Source organism: Pseudophryne corroboree, chromosome 12, assembly GCF_028390025.1.
Source record: "Pseudophryne corroboree isolate aPseCor3 chromosome 12, aPseCor3.hap2, whole genome shotgun sequence".
Taxonomy (NCBI): domain Eukaryota; kingdom Metazoa; phylum Chordata; class Amphibia; order Anura; family Myobatrachidae; genus Pseudophryne; species Pseudophryne corroboree.
In genome coordinates this window covers 169,872,247-169,897,777 of record NC_086455.1, presented here as the reverse complement: position 1 = coordinate 169,897,777, position 25,531 = coordinate 169,872,247, and the positions used below count along the sequence as shown (strand labels likewise).

At 47.9% G+C, this 25,531-nt stretch overlaps 1 protein-coding gene across 11 annotated transcripts in view; it reads right to left on the bottom strand.

Annotated features, from left to right (window-relative positions):
* Positions 1-25,531, bottom strand: part of EXOC3L4 (exocyst complex component 3 like 4) — a 158,839-nt gene that overhangs the window by 112,266 nt on the left and 21,042 nt on the right. The window contains exons 1-3 of one of the 11 annotated variants that reach the window (XM_063948496.1): positions 14,179-14,228; positions 12,891-13,126; positions 6,353-6,875 (exon numbers count right to left, since the gene is read on the bottom strand). The exons of 2 other annotated variants lie outside the window; for them this stretch is intronic. The gene's annotated coding sequence lies outside the window, so the exon portion shown is untranslated. 8 more of the 11 variants (XM_063948494.1, XM_063948495.1, XM_063948497.1 and 5 more) reach the window with 8 other exon arrangements.

The window sequence follows — 25,531 nt, the reverse complement described above, 5'->3', positions numbered from 1 at the left end:
ACGGTATGAGCCAAATTCACATTACGCCACACAGTATGAGCTGAATTCACATTACACCACATAGTATGAGGCTGTTATTCCCCCTGGCTGGCCAGGCCAAATACAGTAAGTTACAAAAAAAGAAAAGAATGAGATCTATAGGTGCACTAAGGAAACTACTGAGTGTTTGGCTCTCTGGCTAATATATTTATGTGACCTTTTTTCTTTTAATTTTATTTCCCTGATTGCACACACAGATCTCTTTTTTTTATTTTATTGTAACTTCACTTCATTTCTACATGTTATTTTATTCCCCCTGGCTGGGCTGGCCTGGCCCCTCTCTTTTACCTGCAGGAGCAGGTTGCAGCACTGAGCGTTTCACATACAGACTTACTGCCTCAGTGACACACTCCGAGTCCTCAGTGAACTTTCTCTCTCTCTCCCTCTGTTTTCTTCCTAGTCCTCATTAGAGTCATGCTGCCCGTGATGCTGGCGGGGTGGCCGCGGCACATGAGGAATTGAGTGCCGGTGAGAGAAGAGAGACTGAGCGCGGGCAGGGAGGGAAGGAAGGAGCGCAATGTGACATCTTAAGGTCACACCGCGACGCGGAGCCAGGAGGATGCATCCATTTACCCAGTGCGGCCAGCAGCCAATAGTACAGATATAGTGCTGTGTCCGGCTGCGGTGGCGGCGGGAGGCGGGCATGAGGCGGCAGGAGGGTTGGGGCACAGGATGGCCATCGATCGCTGTGCTGCAACAGGCATGGGGGGTGCCAGACATTAGGGGGTGCCTGTGCGCACCAGGCACCCCCCGTGCGCACGCCTATGTCTCCCCCTAATGTTTCAATAGGATACTGTTAAGGTGCAGACACACCCAATGTGTATGCAGAGAGATGATCTGAAATCAGGGCAACGGACGGTGGATGGTGATGATGCGGGAACGCGCATCAGCGCTCACCAGTGTCGGACTGGGGCAAGAATGGCCCACTGGGGTAATGCCGTGGTAGGGGCCCATGCTAACTGTAAGAGTGCATTGGCTGGGCCCATAGTCCTGTGCAGTATAAGGTAACATATGTATAATGTATAATTAAAGTGCACTAGGATACAGTTTGGAACCTAATCCCTAGAGGAGGAGGTGGGCCCACAGGCAGTGGGGTCCACCGGTGGTTTCCCCTATTCCCCTGTGGGCCGGTCCGACCCTTTCGCTCACCGCCCGGCCATACACACTAGGCGATTTTGAGCTTAAAGTAGCTCAAAATGCCAAAAGTGAGCTACTTAGAGCCCAAAATCGCCCAGTGTGTATGCACCTTAACAGATATCCCTCTCTTTTCGATTGCACAGAAGTCCCCATACAAGCCTATAGGGGATGTGGTCAAAATACCAGCAGTCAGGATCCCGACACTCAGGAGAGACTGATAGTGGGATTCCAAAAGACAGAATCCCGACACATCCCAGAGGTAAGTACCAGGGCTGGGGTTAGGGTTAGACACTAGGGAGAATATTAACATTAGGATACAGGGGTGAGGGAGGTTAGGATTAGGCTGAAGGAGGGGCGGGTAGGGTTAGGCTGCGGGAGGTAAAATACTTCATGGAATGTGCCAGGATTCAGGCTGTTGGGATCACGCTGTCAGTCTGCTGAACCACCCCCATGTGGGGACTGTAATATTCAACGCTGCTAGTCAAAGCCTTAAAGTAGGTCTAAGCAATCATTTTGCTTTAAGAAATTATGTGTATTGGGGTTAAAATGCAGCCAGTGGTAAATCACCCCTGACAGAAGAACTCTGGGAGGGACAAATAAATGCCGCCCAACATTTGAATACACGAAAAGGGGGCATGGTCTGTGTGAAAGGGGTGTGGATTCACGGCAGTGACACATTGCAAGCCACACCCCCATTTCCCGTCACTAAGGGGGCATGCCCAGTGCTCTGTGAACTGCTGGCATGCCCCCAGTCCCTCTGTCTCCATTGAATAGACGCTGTGCATCATACTGTAGTGCCACTTACGTCATACTGTAGTGCCACTTACGTCATACTGTAGTGCCACTTACGTCATACTGTAGTCCCACGTACGTCATACTGTAGTCCCACGTACGTCATACTGTAGTCCCACGTACGTCATACTGTAGTGCCACTTACGTCATACTGTAGTGCCACTTACGTCATACTGTAGTGCCACGTACGTCATACTGTAGTGCCACGTACGTCATACTGTAGTACCACTTTCGTCATACTGTGTACCACTTATGTCATACTGTAGTACCACGTACGTCATACTGTAGTACCACGTACGTCATACTGTAGTACCACTTATGTCATACTGTAGTGCCACTTACGTCATACTGTAGTGCCACGTACGTCATACTGTAGTACCACTTATGTCATACTGCAGTACCACTTATGTCATACTGTAGTACCACTTTCGTCATACTGTAATACCACGTACGTCATACTGTAGTACCACGTACGTCATACTGTAGTACCACTTATGTCATACTGTAGTACCACGTACGTCATACTGTAGTACCACTTATGTCATACTGTAGTACCACTTTCGTCATACTGTAGTACCACTTTCGTCATACTGTAGTACCACGTACGTCATACTGTAGTACCACTTATGTCATACTGTAGTACCACGTACGTCATACTGTAGTACCACTTATGTCATACTGTAGTGCCACTTACGTCATACTGTAGTGCCACTTACGTCATACTGTAGTACCACTTATGTCATACTGCAGTACCACTTATGTCATACTGTAGTACCACTTATGTCATACTGTAGTGCCACTTACGTCATACTGTAGTACCACTTTCGTCATACTGTAGTACCACGTACGTCATACTGTAGTACCACGTACGTCATACTGTAGTACCACTTATGTCATACTGTAGTACCACGTACGTCATACTGTAGTGCCACGTACGTCATACTGTAGTGCCACTTTCATCATACTGTCGTGCCACGTACAATTTTGGATTATACAGAGTGAGGCAAAAAAAAAAACTTCCCAGATTGTAAAGGTTAACAAAAAGTTTCAATAGCATTTACGGGATCAGTACGCGATACCGCCGGACGGAATCCCGGCGGTCGGAATACCGACACCGGGATCCTGACAGGCACAATCCCGACAGGGGGGCGAGCGCAACGCAGCCCCTTGCGGGCTCGTTGCGCTCGCCACGCTGCGGACACAGTGCCTCGCTACGCTCGGAACACTAATTTATTCTCCCTCTATGGGTGTCGTGGATAAATGTGACAGTGGGACATAATGTGTATGTAAGAGCTGACAATCACTTGCTCTGGGGATTGTCCCCCCTGTCGTTTTACCTCTACACTGGGGTCTATTCATGAAGCAGTGATAAGAGTGGCGAAGAGAGCCAGTGGAGAAGTTGCCGATGGCAACCAATCAGCTGCTACATATAATTTTATAGAATGCTCTTGATAAATGTTACCTCAACACTGATTGGTTGCCATGAGCAACTTCTCCACTGGCTCACTTCTCCATACTTTTCACTGCTTCATGAATAGACCCCATAGCCAGCTGCCTGGGAGCGCCTCCGTGTTGTCCCCTGCTTGTGCAGTGCCAGTCTCCGGTGTTCTGCCGTTTCTTCCTTCTCTACTCTTTTCACTGTTTCATGTCTCATATCTATCCCGGTCACCTGTCAGGAACGAAACTAGGGGGTTGCATCTGCCGCCAAAGCGTCCTAAGCACCCTGAAGGAGTCTGAATACATTACACATACCCTTTTCAGACAGAAAACCCAGAAATTACCCGGCATTTCAGTGCCGGGTCGTGTTGCCGGGCTCTGTCTCTGACCCCCTTTCACTCAGACAGGCAAATTACCGGGATGAGAATTTCGACCCGGTAATTTGCAGATAAACACGTCTATTTTATCTGTGTGAAAGGGTCAACCGGGTCAAAATTCCCGCTTCTCCAACCCTGGTAGATTCCAGGGTCGAAGTCCTGTGAATTTCAACACGGGTTGACCCTATCACACAGAAAAAGGACCCACGTTTTTCATGAAATTACCGGGTAGAACCGCTTCACCCGGTAATTTCATTTTCTGTGTGACAGGGGTAACAGCGATCTGATGAGCTGTCAGAGTGCAGCAATAAGGGTCCATCACAGAAATTACACAAACAGTGCCAAGGTCATGACCTGTGGAGGACCCACCTGCCCCTAACAATATGATATGGTGGTTTTGACTATGGCATACCTCCCAACTGTCCCGATTTTCGTGGGACAGTCCCGCACAGCGTCTATTCCAGTGAGTCAGGGGGACTGGGGGCATGGCCACTGGAAGGACCCACTGTGCCGAAAAAATGGAGGCGTGACTCACGGTCGCGGCACCGCTTTTTAATAGGCCACGCCCCTTTTTTTCAGCGCTGCATCGGGGAGTCCCTCCTAGAAGCCTCCAATTGTTGGGAGGTACGCTACGGTATCCCAAATGTTTCTGAAAGTTGTTCAATTAGGAGAAAAATTCTAAAAATGCTGCAGTGACCTCTATGGATATGTTAAACATAGGATTACTGTACTATCCCTTTAAACTGGACATTTATGAATTACACAGGTTCTGTGGCTGATTAAAACAAGGTAAAATGCAAACTTGAACCAACCAGCCACAGAACCTGTGTAATTCATGAGTGCCCTGGATTAAAGGGATAGTATGGTAAGCCTACGATAAACAGTATGACTAATTCAGACCTGAGCGCTAGGCTGCATTTTCGCACAGCGGGCGATCAGGTCTAAACTGCGCATGCGTATGCACCGCAATGCGCAGGCGCGTCGCATGGGTACAAAGCGGATCGCCGCTCAACGATGGATTTGTGCGAAGGATCTGTTCCCACGGGCGTTCGCAAGGAGATTGACGGGAAGAAGGCGTTTGCGGGTGTCAATTGACCGTTTTCTGGGAGTGTTTGGAAAAACGCAGACGTGTCCAAGCGTTTGCAGAGAGAGTTCCTGACGTCAGTTCCGGTCCCGGACAGGTTGATGTGATCGTAGCGGCTGAGTAAGTCCTGGGCTGCGCAGAGACTGCACAAAATCTGGTTGTACAGCTCTGCTACACATGCGTTCGCACATTTGCACAGATAAAATACACTCCCCTGTGGGCGGCGACTATGCGAACGCAGAACTGCAAATAACCCTAGCGAGCGAACATGTCTGAATTAGCCCCAATATCACAGTAATCTGAATGTAATAAGGAATCTGAATACAGTAACAATTTACCAATCCACATGGAAATGCTCACAATGGAAGCAATTTACAGTATTTTGTTGTCTTTATGACCCAGCCATGTAGTGATAATGGAAAGACAATACAATTATGACCGGTACGATTCAGTACTGTGTTGCAGTTTACTCATTAGTTATTCTTTATGCAGATACGACACATTCAGACTCTGCAGCTGGGTACACGAGATGTGCATGACATCTCGGCTAACACACTAGTACGAACACAACAAGGGTTAAACGTTTCACTGCCAGTGTAACACAATAGCATACCTCCTAACATGACCCTCTCTAGGAGGGACAGAATGTTCTGTTCCTGGACTTCCCTCTTAATGTATTATTGCCCTCACCTGTGCTGTACACCTTTCTTATCCATTTACCTGTTCAAAACAGGTGATGGCAATCATACATTAAGAGAAAAGTCCAGGAGCAGAGCATTGTGTCCCTCCTGGAGAGGGTCATGTTGGGAGGTATGCAATAGGCCAGTGGTTCTCAAACTCGGTCCTCAGGACCCCACACAGTGCATGTTTTGCAGGTAACCCAGCAGGTGCACAGGTGTATTAATTACTCACGGACACATTTTAAAAGATCCACAGGTGGAGCTAATTATTTCACTTGCGATTCTGTGAGGAGACCTGCAAAACATGCAGTGTGTGGGGTCCTAAGGACCGAGTTTGAGAACCTGTGCAATAGGCCACAGGTTCCCAAACTCAGTCCTCAGGACCCCACACAGTGCATGTTTTCCAGGTCTCCTCACATAATCACAAGTAAAATAGTGAGAACCACCTGTGGATCTTTTAAAATGTGTTAGTGAGTAATGAGTACAGTAATGTGCAGCTGCTGGGTGATCTAGAAAATGTGAACTGTGTGGGGTCCTGAGGACCGAGTTTGAGAACCACTGCAATAGGCCTTAGCTGTAAATCACTAGTAGTGGGCTTACCATATGATCCCTTTAAACTGGGACGCTCATGGATTACACAGGTTCTGTGGCTGATTAAAACCAGGTGAAATGCAGGCTTGAAGTCAGCCAGCCAGCGAACCTGTGTAATTCATAGGTGTCCTGGTTTAAAGGGATAGTTTGGGAAGCCTAAGTAGTAGTAAAGAGCAGTAAACGGGCCAATATCCGGTCGGTGTTTGTGTACTTACCATGAGTTTAAGAAGAGGCGTCTGCAACTTGGTTATATTCAGGCAGAAGAAATAAGATTGTGTAATGAAGTCAGGTTGAGCAGCTTCTGAGCATTCCACAGGAGAATGGAGGGGAGATTGCCGTCTCTTCCCACCTGCAGTCCTGCACTTGCACTTTCACTTCTAGCTGGACAAATCCTGTTGCACCTGAGGATTTTTCAATCATTAACAGAATGTTCCCGTATTCCAACAGTTTAGTGTCAATAGAAGTGCAATTCATAAAATAATGGACACTATGCTGGTATCTACATGTCAGTGATACAGTGCCGGGAAATATCTTGGCGCTTTCTTTATTTAGTGTGGCAGCATTATGAAAGGGATACTTGTATTATACGATGAGAGTATTAGCAGGTAAATGGATAATTAATCACTGCAGGATTTAGAGTTGGAGGATTCTTGTCGCATGTTCTGTGTTTATAAGACTTCTTGCAGAGTAGCCGATGAGCCACCCACCTGGACCTCCAGGATATTCCAGTAGCGACCACTGAAAAGATGGATAGTATGTTTGTTTAGTAGTCTCCTTAGTAACTTAGCGGTTCCCAAACCTTATTGAATGACGGCGCCCTAGAGAGTCAGCGGTTTTTTCACAGCACCTCTAGGCCAAACATTTCTTAATGAGCAATTCAGCAAAAATGATTAACTACAGTAAATTGTGCTTCTATGTGATCCTTGTGTTCAGTTATATGTAGAGATGTGCGGCCGGCACTTTTCGCGTTTTGTGTTTTGGTTTTGGTTCTGGTTCCCCGCTCGTGTTTTGGATCTGGATTGGTTTTGCCAAAACCACTCTTTCGGGTTTTGGATCTTGATGATTTTGAAAAAAACACACAAAAACAGCTAAAATCACAGAATTTGGGGGTAATTTTGCTCCTACGGTATTATTAACCTCAATAACATTCATTTCCACTCATTTCTAGTCTATACTGAACACCTCACAATATTGTTTTTAGGCCATAAGGTTGCACCGAGGTAGCTGGATGACTTTGCTAAGCGACACAAGTGTGCGGCACAACCAAGTGGCCCATCTAGGAGTGGCACTGCAGTGGCGGCACAACCACCGGGCCCATCTAGGAGTGGCACTGCAGTGGCGGCACAAACACCTGGCCCATCTAGGAGTGGCACTGCAGTGGCGGCACAAACACCTGGCCCATCTAGGAGTGGCACTGCAGTGGCGGCACAAACACCTGGCCCATCTAGGAGTGGCACTGCAGTGGCTGAATGTCGAAAGTGGCCGTGCAGTAAAATAATACAAAGAAGATACTTATGACACACATTCTGTATATATATGTAATAATATATATATATTCATTCAGTGCCTCCCCAGCCTATGATCTCACCGCAGTCACTGCACTGGACTGATGCAGCACAACACAGCACTATTGGACTGGACTGTATTTACACAGCAGCACTGGACATTTGGAAGCACAAGACACCACCACTGGACTGACGCAGCACAAGACACCACCACTGGACTGACGCAGCACAAGACAGCACCACTGGACTGGACTTATACAGCAGCACTGGACATATGGAAGCACAGGACACCACCACTGGACTGGACTTATACAGCAGCACTGGACATATGGAAGCACAGGACACCACCACTGTGACTGGACTGATGCAGCACAAGACACCACCACTGCACTGATGCAGCACAAGACAGCACCACTGGACTGACGCAGCACAAGACAGCACCACTGGACTGACGCAGCACAAGACAGCACCACTGGACTGGACTTATACAGCAGCACTGGACATATGGAAGCACAGGACACCACCACTGTGACTGGACTGATGCAGCACAAGACACCACCACTGCACTGATGCAGCACAACACAGCACTGGAATGACACATAAGAGCAGGTCACCACCCCACGAGCCACACCACTTTCACGCACAGACACTGAGGAGACATGTCTTCTCGCTACACTCTCCAGGACTGGAGTGAAAATGGTGGCGACGTGCAGCTCCTTATATGGAATCCAAAACCCGCGAGAATCCGACAGCGGGATGATGTCGTTTTGCCTCGTTCTGGTTTCCGAGTCTGGCGGGAAAACCCGAGCCTGACTCGGATCCGGGCTCGTGACGTGAAGTTCGGGGGATTTCGGTTCTCAGGGAACAGAGCCTGCTCATCTCTAGTTATATGTTGGCTGACAGATTTTCACTTCTGTTTGTCTATACAAGTTATGATTGGGCAGCACTGAGGTCATGGGTTCGATTCCCACCATGGCTCTACCTGTGTGGAGTTTGTATATTCTCCACGTACTTGCGTGGGTCTCCTCCGGACACTCCAGTTTCCTCCCACAATTCAAAAATATACTGGTAGATTAATTGGCTCCAAACAAAAATTACCCTAGTGTCTGTGTGTGTGTGTGTGTGTGTGTGTGTGTGTGTGTGTGTGTGTGTGTGTGTGTGTGTGTGTGTGTGTGTGTGTGTGTGTGTACATGTGGTAGGGAATATGGATTGTAAGCTCCACTGGGGCAGGGACTGATGTGAATGGCCAAATATTCTCGGAATATGTGTGCGCTATATAAATAACTGGTAATAAATGATTTGCAGCCACCAGCCCTGGATTTTCCTATCACATTGACACTATAGAATTTTATTTGGCCTTGTCACTGATAGGTACAAAAAAATCAGGGCCGATGAGATTCTTGGTCCCTCTGCAACTGCCTCTTGCCCTCAAGGGCTGAACCTGTGGGCCTATGTTCAGTTGAGCTATCACCATGATGCTCCATAAGTGAAGCATTTGTCCTTTACCAAGATGGCCATTGAGTCTTCTGCGTATGCGCCACCGCTATCTTGGCACTGTGTTTGAGCGCCGAGCACAGTGCTATGCAGACATGTAGTACTCAGCTCCAGTCTGCCCTACATATCCTGCATGGTACCGCTACCATGGCTGGTCCACTGTATGTTCCGCTCCATCTCTGTTTCTGTGCAGTAGCATAACTCCTGGAGACAGTCTCCAGCTGTCAGGGGGGCACCAAGGAGGAAGACCGAAGGGGCTGCTGATCTAGAACAGATCTCTCTCCACTCATTTCACTTTGCTACAGTCACTGCTCACTGCTGTCCTTGCTCACAAGACCCCTTTGTAGCCCCCTTGAGCTGAAGAGTCTTGGAATGTGTGATAGCTCTGTTGTTGTGTCTTATATGATAGAAAAAAGAAAGGAGAGCAGAAGTTGTTTTAAGGAAGTGCATCTGTTTATTTATCATTCACAGCCAGCACCCAAAAATCCAGTTCCCTTATCACTGCGCATGTACACAAGTATCAACAGGCTATGGGCACAGACACCCAAATACCCCAGACACCATATAACGCTGTACATGAGACAAACAGGCCGCACAATGCATACCTCCGTACTTTTGAGTCTATGGATTCGGGACCTGCTGCGTTGGCGTGGCTGAAAAGGGTGCGGGGAGTTTGGGCGGAGGGGCGGGCCTAGTGCCGCGATCACCATTTTCATAATTTTGGGGGCTTGCCCAGTGCTCCCTCCCTTTACTGATAGATACCGCGCACATGCACACGGCATCTATTCAGTGATCACCGACTGCTGAGCAGAGCAGCGGTGATCACTGGCTATCCCAATCTGCTCCGCCGCCCACTGGACACTCTGGGCCATGGGTGGGACAGTGTCCAATTAGCGGGACTGTTCCACTGTATTCAGGACAGTTGGGAGGTATGAGAGTGACTCGGCGCACACAGTAGCTGCATCCACAATGAGCTTCATTAAACGTAAAGGCTCAGAAAACGATGCTACAATACTGTATATGGCATTACCTTTCATCCAGCATCAAAATCTGTTCTTCACATACATCACTGACTTTCTCTATTCCCTCTCTCTGCCATAGCAGCTTTCTCTGTAATTGATTTCATCTCTGCATTTCAACTGATACAGCCTGATTCAGACCAGGACGTAGTCCCAATTCCGACCAATGTTTTCGGGACTGCACATGTGCCGGAGCTACAGTACAGTGCACATTTGTCACGATGGTGCTGCGGTCACAGTGCCTAGCCTAGGCATTTGGGGCTGGCGCTAGAAGTGTAGCCACTGGTCGCACAGGATGCGACCAGTGGCGGATTCTACCTATGGGCTGCTGGACTGCAGCCCTCCCAGGTAAAATCCACCAGCGTCAGTGAAGTCAGATGCAGTCCGTGACTGCACTGGCATTACTGCGACTGGCAGTCACTTCCTATTGGAAGTCCTACCTGCCAGCCACCCGCAGGATAGGCAGTCTCATTGGAAGGTGTATCTTCCATCCGGGACTGCCAGACCAGACTTTGATAAGCAGAGGGCTGGCTTCCTGTTAGAAGCCATTTCCTGCCTCATCGTCAGCCCCACCTGACTTCTATGGGCTGCAGCTGATGCAGCCCATAGAAGCCGTGTGCATGCGCATGTGCACACAAGCCACCGCTTGTGCGCATGTGCAGGTCCCGGCACCTGCTAGATCCATTACGCAGGCGTTGGGCCTGGCTGGATGGGGACGGCAGCTGTCACCTCTCTCTTTCCTACACGGGCAGCGGCAGCCCCCCTGCCCACCAAAGGTAGGAGCCGCCGCTGGATGTGACCAGTCTGATACACAGTGTTTGCTGCTGCAGGGAGGAGAAACTTCCCTCTGCTGCTGCTCTCAGGGGGTCCTTCCAGTCCCTCTATCTTCCCGAAACCTCCCCCAGTGTTTGCCGTGCTGCCGATCATTGCTGATTGACAACCAATGTTCCAATATTTGGGGAAAAAAATATTTGTTTTTCACAAATCTAAAAAAATTATATTTTAAGTTTAAATGCATGTTCTTCACCTAATTCACTCATTAAAAAAAAAAAAACAATTTCTGAGCGTTTTTTGGAAAAAAAATTATTAGTCAGTTAAGTGGTTAATGAGACCCACTCCTGCCAGAAAACATTCACATAATAACTTTTCGAAGTTGCAATGTAGTATTTTATATCAAAAAACATGTATTTTAGCTATAATTTGTGTTCATTATTGACGTTGCTTTTACTTGACCTTTAAAATTCTGCCTCATATTTTCTCCCTTTAGAAAACATTAATAAGGAATAAAGTATATGTGTAAAGCTGTCCACTCATCTAAAGGTTGTCATTCAAACCTGCCAATTACAGTAGTTGGCTGGTTGGTAATAAATTCCGGTATGGGAGCATGCGACAGTGCGCCGTTTCCACCCAAATGCCAGAAAACGACCATTCAGATATGTTGTTTACAGTAGATCAATCCGATGTAAAACAGGAACTATTAAATTCAAACTCTCATCTTAAGCTTAACTATAGGGGGTCATTCCGAGTTGATCGCTCGCTAGCAGTTTTTAGCAGCCGTGCAAACGCTATGCCGCCGCCCACTGGGAGTGTATTTTAGCTTAGCAGAAGTGCGAACGTTTTTATCGCAGAGCGCCTGCAAAAATGTTTTGTGTAGTTTCAGAGTAGCTCAAAACCTACTCAGCGCTTGAGATCACTTCAGAATATTCAGTTCCGGATTTGACGTCACACACCTGCCCAGCGTTCGCCCAGCCACGCCTGCGTTTTCCATGGCACGCCTGCGTTTTTCCGAACACTCCCTGAAAACGGTCAGTTGCCACCCAGAAATGCCCACTTCATGTCAATCACTCTGCGGCAAGCAATGCAACTGAAATGCATCGCTAGACACTGGCAAAACTGCATCGATGGTTGTGCCCGTACATCGCGCATGCGCAGAACTGCCGTTTTTTAGCATGATCGCTGCGCTGCGAACAAATGCAGCTAGCGATCAACTCGGAATGACCACCTATGTTCAAATAGGCAAACCATGCTTTTATTTTTTTTCCCCTCTAAATAAAATCATTACTTATGAAGATGATTTATCAAAACCAAAAACTGATGGTTTCAAGTATAAATGAAAAGGGGAATATTTATCACACTCCGCATCTTGGATGCGGGGGAAATGTAATAAATTTACCCGAACTCGCATTGCGATATTTGAATACATCGTAAGGATTTACCCAGGGGCAGACTGCCCATAGGGCCCACAAGGAGGATTCCCGGAGGGCCGATGAGCATGCAAGGCCTGTTTTGTTTGTTGAGATGTGATTGGTGGTGCTGCTGCCATGGTTACATAGAATAGCTCTGGTGCTGCCCATTTGAGGCTACCTATATACATTTTTCCAGGGCCACCTATAGTTCCCAATCTGTCCCTGGATGTACCTAATATCGCATACAGGTGCAGAGCTTGCAAGAAAACACAGTCCCTATGCATCCTCTCCCCGCAGTCATCAGGGTATTTTTCATAAAAAAATACTCTGAAACCTTAACCACACATGCGCAGCCGGTTACCCCAAACCCCTCCATCACCACCGCCAACCCTTCCTCCCACTGAGTTAACACTTACCTGCAGACTGCTTCAGTCATTGATCAGTCCCCGGCTCATTCTCTGGTTGTCTCCAGACAGCTGATGCTGTGAAACTCCAGGTGGCATCTCACTGAACATGTCGGGAATCTGCGTAAATCACACCTGCACTTACCTATGTGCAGTTCTGCGCTGTCCTGGAGGAGTCCCCAATGTCTGAAAAGGTGTCACAGCGATGTCTCCAGTGTGTCTGCCATGTGGGGGTTCAGAGGTTCCTTGCAGCATCTCCATTGTCTCAGTGTAATGGCTGCTACCATCTTGGATCTGGTCAGCTGATCGATAAAACGCCAATAATATTCCAGATTTGCCTCATGTGATTCTCTCCACAGTCCAGCCTAGTTTCCACCAATCCTAGTGCACCACAGGGGATAAAAGGGCACCAGTAATTACAATCTTTGCCAGAACAATGTTCATATTCAGCCACGTCCTTGTCTCCCTGACTTCTGGCAGTCAGGTGAATTCTCCAGACTCTACTACGTTCCCTGTGTCTCCAGCGTCTTCAGAGAACTACATGAACAGCGTGCCCACTGCACAGAGCTGTAAACATCATTTCTATGTCTGTTGCTTGTGGAACTTCTGCTGGACCCAGCCAGCTATCAACTTCCTAGTGTGTCTCCTGAATCAAGCCTGCTGCTAAACTGCCTTCTAGGACTCCGGTCCCTATCCCATACTTGCAGGGACCTTCAGGGGGCAGGGCCAGGCTGTGACATCATCAAGTCCCACCCCCACATCGGTAAAACACAGCAATTCACAAGTCCACTGGAAGGGTGGAGCTAAAATGACGTGATTCGCGTCTTTTCAGCCCCTCCTTCACCCCACAGACACGCAAATACCGGAGAGTATCTCTCCATCCTGCCTGATTCACTAGGGTGTTGGCAGAATACAGGAGATGTTCCTGCTCTTCCCAAAAATCGTGAGCCTCCCGCAACTTCCGGGAGAGTAGGCAAGTATGCCCTATCCCTCTATATCAAGTAGAATCCTGTATTAGCCTGGTCGTCTAAGAGATATCCTGTGTAGCTGGTGCTGCTCTGCAATCCAAGTGTAGCTGCTTCTGCTCCACAATCCATCATAACCTGCTCTCTGGGTTTAACCAAGTACACCAAGTATTCCAAACATATCCTGCTCTCTGGGTTTAGCCCAGTACACCAAGTATTCCAAGCATATCCTGCTCTCTGGGTTTAGCCCAGTACAACAAGTATTTCAAGCATATCCTGCTCTCTGGGTTTAGTCCAGTACACCAAGTATTTCAAGCATAGCCTACTCTCTGGGTTTAGCCCAGTACACACGTATTCCAAGCATATCCTGCTCTCTAAATTTAGCCCAGTACACCAAGCATTCCAAGTACATTCCACCCACTGGGTATCGCCCAATTCCCTGACATCCAAAGAATACCTCATCTTTACCATAGACTCTCTTGCTACATTCGTCCCTCTTCTCTCTACCGTTTTAACACTGCCCCCTAGCGGCTCCACTGGGAACACCATCCACCAGTAGCGTGACAGTACAGTACTGATGCCAGCCGGGAGTTTCACAGCATCAGCTGACCAGGGACACACAGAGGAGCCGGGCACTGATCCGTGGTTGCAGCAGCATGCACAAATGTTTTCTTTTATTATTTTCATTTTGAATTATTTGTTTTTTTCAGTGTTCAGCCTGTGGTCTATTTATAGTTATACACACATGGCTGATCACAGGCAGCATCTATGACCTCAGCAGACAGGGAAGGCTGGGTTAGACTAGGGAAAGCAGGGGGAAGCCGGGACAATACTATCTGAAAATAGCGTTTTTATCATAGGGCTCCCACCGGTATTTTTTTTTACATTGCTGTTAGTAAATTCAGGCATATTGCATATCACATTACAAGTTTGTGATCTTGTTACTAAAAAATATGCAAATTAAAGGGTTTGTAAGAGAATTTTGAGAATTCTCCAATTGGAGAGCATCCTACCCCTGTAAGTGGAAGCAGGGGCATAGCTAGACCTACAGGGGCCCAATAGCAATATTTCCACTGGGCCCCCTCGGGCAAGGCCTTCACTAGTGACAGTGATGAGGGCACAACCTATGACCCAATTGGTTCAAATTGCTTGAACAAGTGCTAGAAAATGGACTTGTCCTTCAAGATTGCTGTTATAAGGAGCCACATTCCAAATATGTACTAAGGTGTCAATAACTAAAAACTAAGGTCAAAACAATGAATAAATATATTTATAGGGGCACAATTATTTACTGAATTTAATTATATATGTAATTTAAAAATAAAACAAAAATACAATTGTTATTGAGTAGACCATACAATAATGAATATTAAGGGTCCATTATTTATTTGTAAATGAATGGGGCAATATTATTGTTATGTTAATTGGGGCCATTTTAATTACTTAATGATGCACGTATCTACAGCATTGACATAAAATATTATTTTAATTATAAAATTATATTGCCTCCTAATACCTGTTAAGTATTATATGGTGTCCTTTTAAAAATATCAAAATGTTAACAAATAATGCATACAGTATACGGGAATATTTATTAATATTATTTTTACTAAAATAATGTGAAAAGGCCTGTGTGTGAAAAATGACAGTTAGGAGCTGATTGGCTGGTACTTTATCTCTGTCCATTTTATCACTATCCAAGCGATGATGCATCTGACCCATATCCACCACATTCCCATTCTACCTGTGCACTGGAATATATAATAGAATGTGCTAGAAGCCAGCAAGTGGCCACTGCACGCTGACACCTGTTCTCTCACCTTAGGTCACAAACCCTGACGGTGGCCTGCTATCAAATGAATCAGTGAATGTGAGAATCTGAGTGTATTATATGAATTCCTTATTATTGCTTATGCCTTGTAACATACTTGTATTGTTTTGTTGGTCAAGTATGTAGATTGTGATGAATTATGCAACATTTGGGACTCTCTACACTACGTGCCTAGTCACAGAGCTTCATCAGGAGTACACTTATACGTACAGCTACATGTCGGCATGATGCAGCTGGCGTCGTCAGGACAAGATAATACAGCAGGTTTAACTCCTGCCTGGAACAAGTGAGATGAGAGATTCTGCATCCTCATGCAAGGGTCTGAACATGGGTGTGGTGTGCAAGGTCGACAGTAACTAGGTCGACCACTATTGGTCGACAGGGTCTCTAGGTCGACATGGTCTAGGTCAAAAGGTCAACATGAGTTTTTGTATTTTTTTTGGGTGCAGTTTTCTCCGTACAGTGGGGGTCATTCCGAGTTGATCATAGCTGTGCTAAATTTAGCACGGCTACGATCATCTTCACTGACATGCGGGGGGACGTCCAGCACAAGGCTAGTCCGCCCCGCATGTCGCTGCCACTGGCCGCAGCGGCTGCGTGAGACGTCACGCAAACGCCGCGGCTCGCCCCCCCCAACGGTCCGGCAATGCCTGCGTTGGCCGGACCGCTCCCCCTAAACGCCGGCTTAACACTGCCATTCAGCCCCCTCCCGCCCAGCGACCGCCTCTGTCTCAGAGGCGATCGCTAGGCAACGAAAGCTGCCATGCGCCGGTGCACTGCGGTGCCGGCGCATGCGCAGTTCCGACCCGATCGCTGCGCTGCGACAAACTGTAGCGAGCGATCGGGTCAGAATGACCCCCATTGACCAGGAACCCCAATTAGTGCACTGTGTCCCCTCGCATGGCGAGCGAACGGGCAAGGTTACTATTCCCAATTGTAGTCCACGTGGATCGTAAAGTATGAAAAAGGTTAAAAAAAAAAGGAAAAATGTGTGAAAAACTCATGTCGACCTTTTGACCAGTCGACCTAGAACAAGTCGATCTAGAGACCCTGTTGACCTAGTTACTGTTGACCAATAGTGGTCGACCTAGAGACCGGATCCCTCTGAACACAAGCCTGAGGAGGTGCCGGGTGAGGCCAGTTTATGTCCTAGTGATGTGACAGGAGTATGCTCTCTGTCTAGAGGGAGGGTGCGGAGCAGTAGACTTTGCTGACACACCAGTCTCCGGAAACATGGCACCTGCCCTGTTCCCGGCGACTAATCTATTGCCCATGAGCAAACACTGGGAAAATGGCCGCCTCAACATTTTCCAGGTGATTTCTGCTGCAGCAGATGCGCTGACGCAGGACTGCGGAGAGGGAAATTATTGAACAGGCATGCAGGGGTGTGCGGAGTGGGTCCCCCCCCCTGGACCGCACACGCTGCACGCATTCACCATCAGCACTCGGAGTCTGCACTGTCTGCGTCAGGTCTGATACAGCCGGCAGGCACTAGGACCCGCCGTTACTCTAACAGCAAGTCCGCCCAGCAACATGCGTTACTGCACATGCACCGCAATACCACAGTCACCAGACACATGAGATGCCAAAAGTTAGATGGCGCTGCTGGGGGACGCTGTGAGGTGATTATTGGAGGGACCAGGGGTGGGAGTGCTGTGGGCTGGACATTGAAGGGGGTGGGAGCTGTGAGGTGCTTAATGAAGGGGGGAGAGTGCGCTGAAGTTGGGGAGTGCTGTGAGGTGGACAATGAAGGGGCTAGGGGGAGAGTTTCTCTGAGGCGGTTATGGAAGGGGAGAGACTGCTATTATATGGACACACCCTGGGCTACCTAGGCCCTGCTACAGCCATGATGCTCATAATCTCAATATCACCACTGCTTACGTGCACGTGCAGCCTGATGGTGCATTCTGCATGAGGCACACTACAAAGCCCAGCAATTCCTGTTTGCACTGTAATACCACCGTGTGCATTACCTGCCCTGACCCTGTACCTGCTGTAACCAACAAACCCAGTACCCCGGTGAGTGACTTTCACATCTGCTGTACACCTATTGTAATCACGCTCCCAAAAGGCTTTAATATATTTCAGGCCCCTCCGTCCCACTCTCAGTGTAGGCGGCCTAGTCATCAATTAATCTGAATAAGCCGCTGTTGTACCCATGTATCCCAATTGCTTTTCAAGTGCGCTGTCCCTGCCTTATTTTAGTGACTGACTGTATTGCTCATGTGCCTCAGCTCAGCTGCACAGACTGGGGAGAGAGGAGACAGCTGCCGTCACTTGGAATAACCGCCAGGAGGTTGCTGTCACTGACGGGGAGACCAGACCCAAGGTATGGCAAGCAGGTAAGGGTCTTGGCCTTGTTTATCTGTATACCTCATGCCCCAACATGATGGAAAAAAAAGTGTTGCATATCCTGTGAGGCCACTTCTATGCATGGAAATATCCCTAACACCGCCCTTCCCGTAACGTGGTGCACCCCCTGTCATTTTCTTCTCAATCTGCCCCAGCACACACATTGTTGGAAATGATGTGTGTGCCGGTGTTGATATTGCAGAGTTATGTACTGTAGATACACACTAGCGAATGACTCACACTATGAACAGCCCAGTTACACAAGCGGTATTGGCTTATTGTTAGATAGTATGTACAGCCGTACTCACTGTTACATGTACACTGCTGATGGAGCAGAATAGCTTTATAACAGGTATTAGCCAGGTCTCTCATAGGAACTACAGTACGTGGGAGAATTCTGTCTCCCACCATGTCACTGTACACAGTTAAAAAAGACAGGATAGCCCCTGCACATGCTCAGTAGTGATCTCAGTGGCCATCTTGGGATAGGACATGAAGCCTCCCGGAAGAACAGTAAGACTGGAGTCTGTGCATTAGTGCACTTCTCGTTCCACACATATATGACTGCTGCATGAAGAAATTGAAACAAGAGGCAAATATATGCAAGCTTACATGTTTTGCTCAAAATAGGAACAAAATCTCCTGTGTAATTTGCTAGACACACATCTGCAGTGTATTTTAGTTGGCTTCAATAGCAAAAGTCTTCCTGTTTTGTATGCAAATGTATGCAAGTCCAGCATCAACCCCAGTGATTATCACGCTGTGAGAATTGTGGTTGTTTCCCACCACTTGTGGTCTGGGACCTGCCTCAACCAAGCTTAATATAGTGTATTTACATAATTGGCCTAATACTTGCAGCACAGTATAATAATCTTTAGAGACACTTTTCCTGAACCACTAAAGGAAGCAACTGTTAGACATCTTCTAAAGAAAACAACTAATTTAGATATTGAATGCATGACCAACTTTCTAGGAAAGGTTATTGAGAAGTAATTGCAATTCATCTAGAAACGCATCTCTCAGCCCATGATATTTATGATCCATTCCAGTCAGGATTCAGGAGTTGACCTCCTAACCCTCTCTATCCACAGCCTAACTCTAAACGGTATCCGTTCAGATGGTCGACCATGTTATGGTCGACAGTCATTAGGTCGACCACTATTGGTCGACATTGACATGGTCGACATGGACACATGGTCGACACATGAAGATGGTCGACACATGAAAGGTCGACACATGAAAAGGTCGACATGATTTTTTAAAACTTTTTTTTCTTTTGGGGAACTTTTCCATACTTTACGATCCACGTGGACTACGATTGGAACGGTAATCTGTGCCGAGCGAAGCGGTAGCGGAGCGAAGGCACCATGCCCGAAGCATGGCGAGCGAAGCGAGCCATGCGAGGGGACGCGGTGCACTAATTGGGGTTCCCAGTCACATTACGCAAAAAACGACACCAAAAAAAGTAAAAAAACTCATGTCGACCTTTTCATGTGTCGACCTTTCATGTGTCGACCATGTGCCCATGTCGACCATGTCAATGTCGACCAATAGTGGTCGACCTAATGACTGTCGACCATAACATGGTCGACCATTCATACCGGAACCACTCTAAACCCCCCTCCCTGCAGCCTAACCCTAGCCCTCCCCGGTGGTGCCTAAACATAACCCCCCTCCCCGCTGCCTAACCCTAACACTCCCCGGGAGTGCGTAAACCTAACACCCCCTTCCCGCGGCCAAAACATAGGAGACCCCGACATACTTACGTTCGGGATGACGGTGGTTGGGATTCTGGTGTCGGCATTCCAAGTGATGTCAGAGTTCCAGCATCCTGACCGCAGTGACGTGCAGTAAGGTCTACGGCTGGGGAGGCACTAATTATAACCTGCGTAGCCCCCACCCCCTCATTTAAAAAAAAAAAATGTACAGTTTCCCTTGTTCAACAATAACCAGCACCAGGCACAACCAGCCGGGAGGGGGGGGGGCGGGGGGGGGGGGGAGCCTTGTGGGGGGAGAGAGAGAAAGAGAAGTGACTTCTTCTGCAACAGCCTCTCTCCCCAGCCCAGCAAACATGCTGCAGTGTGCTGCGCTGGGGAGGGAGGCGGCTGCAGAAGAAGTCACTCCTCTCTCTCACTGATGTGTGAGTGATCGATCGCACCCACCACCCGCCCATCTGACCCCACGCCGACACTGTCTGGCAGCTAACGAATGTTTGTAATATATCATAAGGAGGGGGGCTGGCCACACCTCTCTGCATTGGCCACGCCCCCTCCCATTACCTGGGCCCAGCACAGCTGTCTGCACCCAGGGCAATAGAGAGTCTGGCTGGGCCCGGGTACTTTTCAGGGGTTGTGGCCTAAACACAGGAGTGCGTGGCCATGCTCCCTTAAACCAAAAAATACAGAAAACATTGTATTAAAAGCACCTCCCTGGCCACACCGTGGCCCAGCACACAGCAGCACGTGGTGGGCTGAGGAGAAGAGCTGCAGCTGCTGCTGCTGCCAGGTAAGGGGGCAACGACCTGGCCCTCTCCATCAGAGCTGGGCCCAGTTGATTAATACCCCCCCCCCCCACTCTTCTCAGTGCCACTGTCTGCGCCCCTGACACTCAATCATGCATTTATATCCTGATGTTTGGAAAACTGCAATGCCATCTCCATAAGTCTCTTAGCAAAAGAATTGCTCATCTTGCAGTCAGTACAAAGCACTATGGGGGTCATTCCGAGTTGATCGCTAGCTGCATTCATTCGCTGCGCAGCGATCAGGCAAAAAAAGGCCTTCTGTGCATGCAGTCTTACTATTGCAACGAACGATGTAGTTTCACACAGGGTCTAGCGAAGCTTTTCAGTCGCACTGCTGGCCGCAGAGTGATTGATAGGAAGAGGGCGTTTCTGGGTGTCAACTGACCGTTTTCAGGGAGTGTTCGAAAAACCGCAGGCGTGCCAGGAAAAACGCAGGTGTGGCTGGGCGAACGCAGGGCCTGTTTGTGACGTCAAAACAGGAACTGAATAGTCTGAAGTGATCGCAAGCGCTGCACAAAAAAAATTTGCCGCCATTCTGTGATCCTTTCGTTCACACTTCTGCTAAGCTAAAATACACTACCAGTGGGCGACGGCATAGCATTTGCACGGCTGCTAAAAACTGCTAGCGAGCGAACAACTCAGAATGACCCCCTATATGAACAGTAGTAGTAGTAGTAATAGTAGTAGCAGCTAATTAAATCATTATTTTGTCACTGCACTTAAACACTTTGGCCACCAGATGGCAGGGTTTCATTAAAGTGGAATATGTAAAAGTTCAGCGCACACCTATGTTTATGTTCACCTGCCAGTAATAATTGCTACATTTACATGAGGTCACAAGAAGTAGAAAAAACATGTCCTCCACAGGAAACCGGCTTTACGAAAGGCCCCTCTGCATTAAATCCGGATAACCTGAAGTAACCTCCCTGCAATGCCATCGGTCCACAATGGCACCCTATCTCATGTTATCTGTCTGCGGCCCTGGTGCCAGCATTGCAAGGTGCATACGGCAGGAGGTGGCAGAGAAGTGGCAGCAGGTGGCTGACATGAGTGGAAATTGCACACTAAACCGGGGCCGCTTTCTGGTTATTCTGAAACCTTCTAACACAGCATATTATTTGTTTTAAACATAGTTCTGTTCTGTGCCGTGACATTTAGAGGCAGCGAGAAAACACACACCTTGCCTCCACATCCCACTAATTTATTGGGTCAGATTTTCGATGTTTTGCAATTTTGCACTACAGGGAACGAGTCGCACTTCTGACAAATTGCCATTCGTAACCATGTTATTACTTTATGCGTTCTGAGTTGCATTGAGTAAAGAACAGCGTGCCATTAAATTGCAAGACACTCGTCTGAAGACATGATACTGGCTTTCAGGGCTGGCCGCTTGGCAAGGTCATGCCATAGACTGGCATATCAGATGTTCCGTAAGGATTGTAAGCTCTTCTGCACAGAAGCCTGCATAGCAAGGACTATACCACAGCAGAATAAAGTAAAAAAAAAAAAATAACACTGAAGCGTTGAATGATACGGTGTCGGTAGTCTACCTATAGGGAACAATATTATTTGCCCATTTAATTCAGCCCAAGGCAGGCTGTCCCTGGGGAAGGGGACTCCATCCCCCACAAAGCCCCCCCCCCCCCCCCCAGGGATTCTAGCACTGGGCTGATGTTTGGGTCCGGTTGCTATTTGCTAATAGGGTGGACAATCCCAGGTTTGGGATCAGCAGGATCCTGGCCTAAAAGTGACCGGGATCAAAGCTTCCAATCCCACGGATTTCAGGATTGGTCACCAACCGATTTTTGGCTATGTCGGGCAGCGTTGAGCATCCTCAGGACGCTGCCCGGCTCCTTCTGCTCACCTCCCCCGGCTCCGGCGGTGATATCCGGCAGCTGCGCAGCGTGACCCCTGACTTTACGTCACGCTGCGCACCCGCAAGACCTCACCACCGCACTGCCTGCCCAGCCGCAAGAACGTCTTGGAAGTGACCCCTCGCCCATTGAGATTGTTGTGCTTTATCTGACCTGGGCAGGGCGAGGGAGTCACTGAAATGCAGCCAATCCCAGGTATCCTGGGAATTCCGGGATTGAACATTTTTCAATCCCAATTCCCGGGATTGAAAAAAATGGCCCGGGATTGGCCACCCTAGTTGCTATTATAGTAGGAGGACATCATATCATGTATCCCTGCTCTAGCATCAGCTGCCCCATCTTGTTTAACCGTGCACGGTGAGGAAATACATTTATAGGTTTTCTGTGCAGGATGAATACTGGCTGCTTTTGCATGTAGCCCACAAATGTTAGACAGCTTTAATTTTACACTGCAATTACATTTTAGTTTGAAGACACCCCACCAAAATCTAACTCTCTCTGCACATGCTCCATCTGCCCCACCTGCAGTGCACATGGTTTTGCCCAACTGCTAACAAAATTCCTGCTGCGATCAACTTGGAATTACCCCCATTGACTGGTGCCAAGCCAAGATTATGACAGGGGAGGGCTGATGAAAACATTCCGCCCACAAATGGATAATTATAAGGTGGCTAACTCGCATTGCAAAAAAAATCTTTGGACCAACCAATGTTTATCGCTTAGTACCCAGGTCAATGGAGCAAAGTGGCTGTGCTTGTAGAGGAGCAGACGCTCTCATTGGTAGAGGGGAAGATGCGGGTGAAGGTGCGTCTACTGAAATATGGAATGGGCACAGTGCTAACGTTTACCCCTTTGAGTGGGTCAATACAAAAGATTTTTCTGGCTCTATTTACTAAGTCTTGGATGGGGATAACGTGTACGGAGATAAGTACCAACCAATCAGCTCCTAACTGCCATGTTACAGGTTGTGTTTGAAAAATGACAGTTATGAGCTGATTGGCTGGTACTTTGGGAGACATTTACTAAGCAGTGATAAGAGCGGAGAAGTGAGTCAGTGGAGAAGTTGCCCATGGCAACCAATCAGCACTGAAGTAACATCTATAATTTGCATACTATAAAATGATACAGAGCTGCTGATTGGTTGATGGGGCCACTTCTCCACTGGCTCACTTCTCCACTCTTATCACTGCTTAGTAAATGTCTCTCTTTTTATCTCCATCCAAGTCTTAGTAAATGGAGCCCTCGATTGTGGCAGTGTTAGTGTGGTGCTGCGAAAGCCTGAATTACTACCTTATGCTAATGTGAGTTTCCGTATGGCTAAAGTGAGGATCCGTGTGACTCCAGGCCACTCCACCAACTGTTTTCCATCCCGTTGTCACCGCCCAGTTCCCGCCAGAAGACACCAACAGATATCTGGCAAAGATCCGTCTGCCAGCAATGCTTAAATTTGCTCGCGATCAGTTCTGACAAGATCTGCGTACTATACAGAATGAGCCCCAGAGTAAGCTTCATTAATGACCCGACTGATGGTTAAATCTTCCAGACTATTTCCCATGTAAATGATCGCTGCTCGGCGGGGTCTACCTCTTACTGTTGTTTTTTTTTTTTATCATTTAGACGCGGCGCAGATAGATCAATATGTTATACTCCATATGATCAGAAACCTACAGTCCTATTTATAGAACGCCAGGCAGAATGTCAGACAGGGATATAGGGAGATTCGGGGACTATGATGGGAGGTGTGAATCTTGTGCGTCGTTCATCTCCTCCTGAGCTTTATGTTTTCAGACGGTTTGTCATGACTCAATGGAATCTGTTTTCTGAGTGATTGCTTTCAGTTATAGACTGGCTGGCTGATAGCGGCAAACAGCAACTGGATGAACTGAGCAGCGATCTATATATTTTTCAATATGACATTAAGGTCTTGATTGCTAGACCGATAACAAACAAGAGGGACTCGTGCGGTGGATGTCAATGAAATGTTAAACGCTTTTATGTCCAATCAATGGAAAAATTGCAACTTGAGATTTGTATAGTAGTGTAGCTTATCGCAGATCTGTTCTCAGGCAAGGTCATTTATGAAGTGCAAAAACAGCACCATTTCCACCAGGGGAGATATATTGAACAGAGGAGGCTTGCCCCATTTTTAGGAGACGTAGCAATAGGCATTCGGGTCAAGTGGGGCAGCCACCATTGTAATGGTTAGAGCAGGAACAGGGGCACCAAGGCCCTCATTCCGAGTTGTTCGCTCGCTGCTAATTTTAGCAGAATTGCTAATAGGCTAAAATCCGGCAGTTCTGCGCATGCGTATGCACAGCAGGGCGCACGTGCTAAGCAATTTTACACAAAACTATGCTATTTTACTCACGGGCGAACGAATCTTTTCAATCGCTCTGCTGATCGTAGTGTGATTGACAGGAAGTGGGTGTTTCTGGGCGGAAACTGGCCGTTTTCAGGGAGTGTGCTAAAAAACGCAGGCGTGCCAGGTAAAAACGCAGGAGTGGCTGGAGAAACGGAGGAGTGGCTGGTCGGATGCTGGGCGTATTTGTGACGTCAAACCAGGAACTAAACGGACTGAGCTGATCGCAATCTAGGAGTAGGTCTGGAGCTACTCAGAAACTGCAAGGAAATTGCTTTCGTTAGCAATTCTACTAATAATAGCAGAATTGCTAATCTTTCGTTAGCAATTCTGCTATGCTAAGATACACTCCCAGAGGGCGGCGGCTTTGTGTTTGCATTTCTGCTAAAAGTAGCTAGCGAGCGAACAACTTGGAATGAGGGCCCAAGAGCGGTGAGGAGCTATACTAATTAACCAGGCCTGGCATTGTGTTAGGGGCCCTGTGCGCCGTGGAGGAGGAGAAATAGTATTTTTTTATATTTTTGTTCTGAAGGGGCGTAGTCACACTTCCTGAAATTGTATCACGCCCCTGTGTCTCCTGGCCCCCAGTGTGTCCCAACGCTCACCTGAGTGGCTCAGCTCTGTGCTTAGGTTGACAGAGTGCACAGAAAGTCAGGGAAGAGGGGAGATCTTTTCTTCCTCCTTGCTGTCAGGGAAGAGGGGAGATATTTTCCTCCTCCCTTCCTGTTCACCACACACATTAAATCAATACCACCACTATTATTACCTTATCTGAGAGTTGGAATGCTGTGGGTGGCAGAACCCCCTTGCCTGCTGTCTGCAATGCTCAACCCCATATGGGCCGCAGAGAGCGGGAGGGTGGTGTTGGGTTTGCTGTGTAGGGG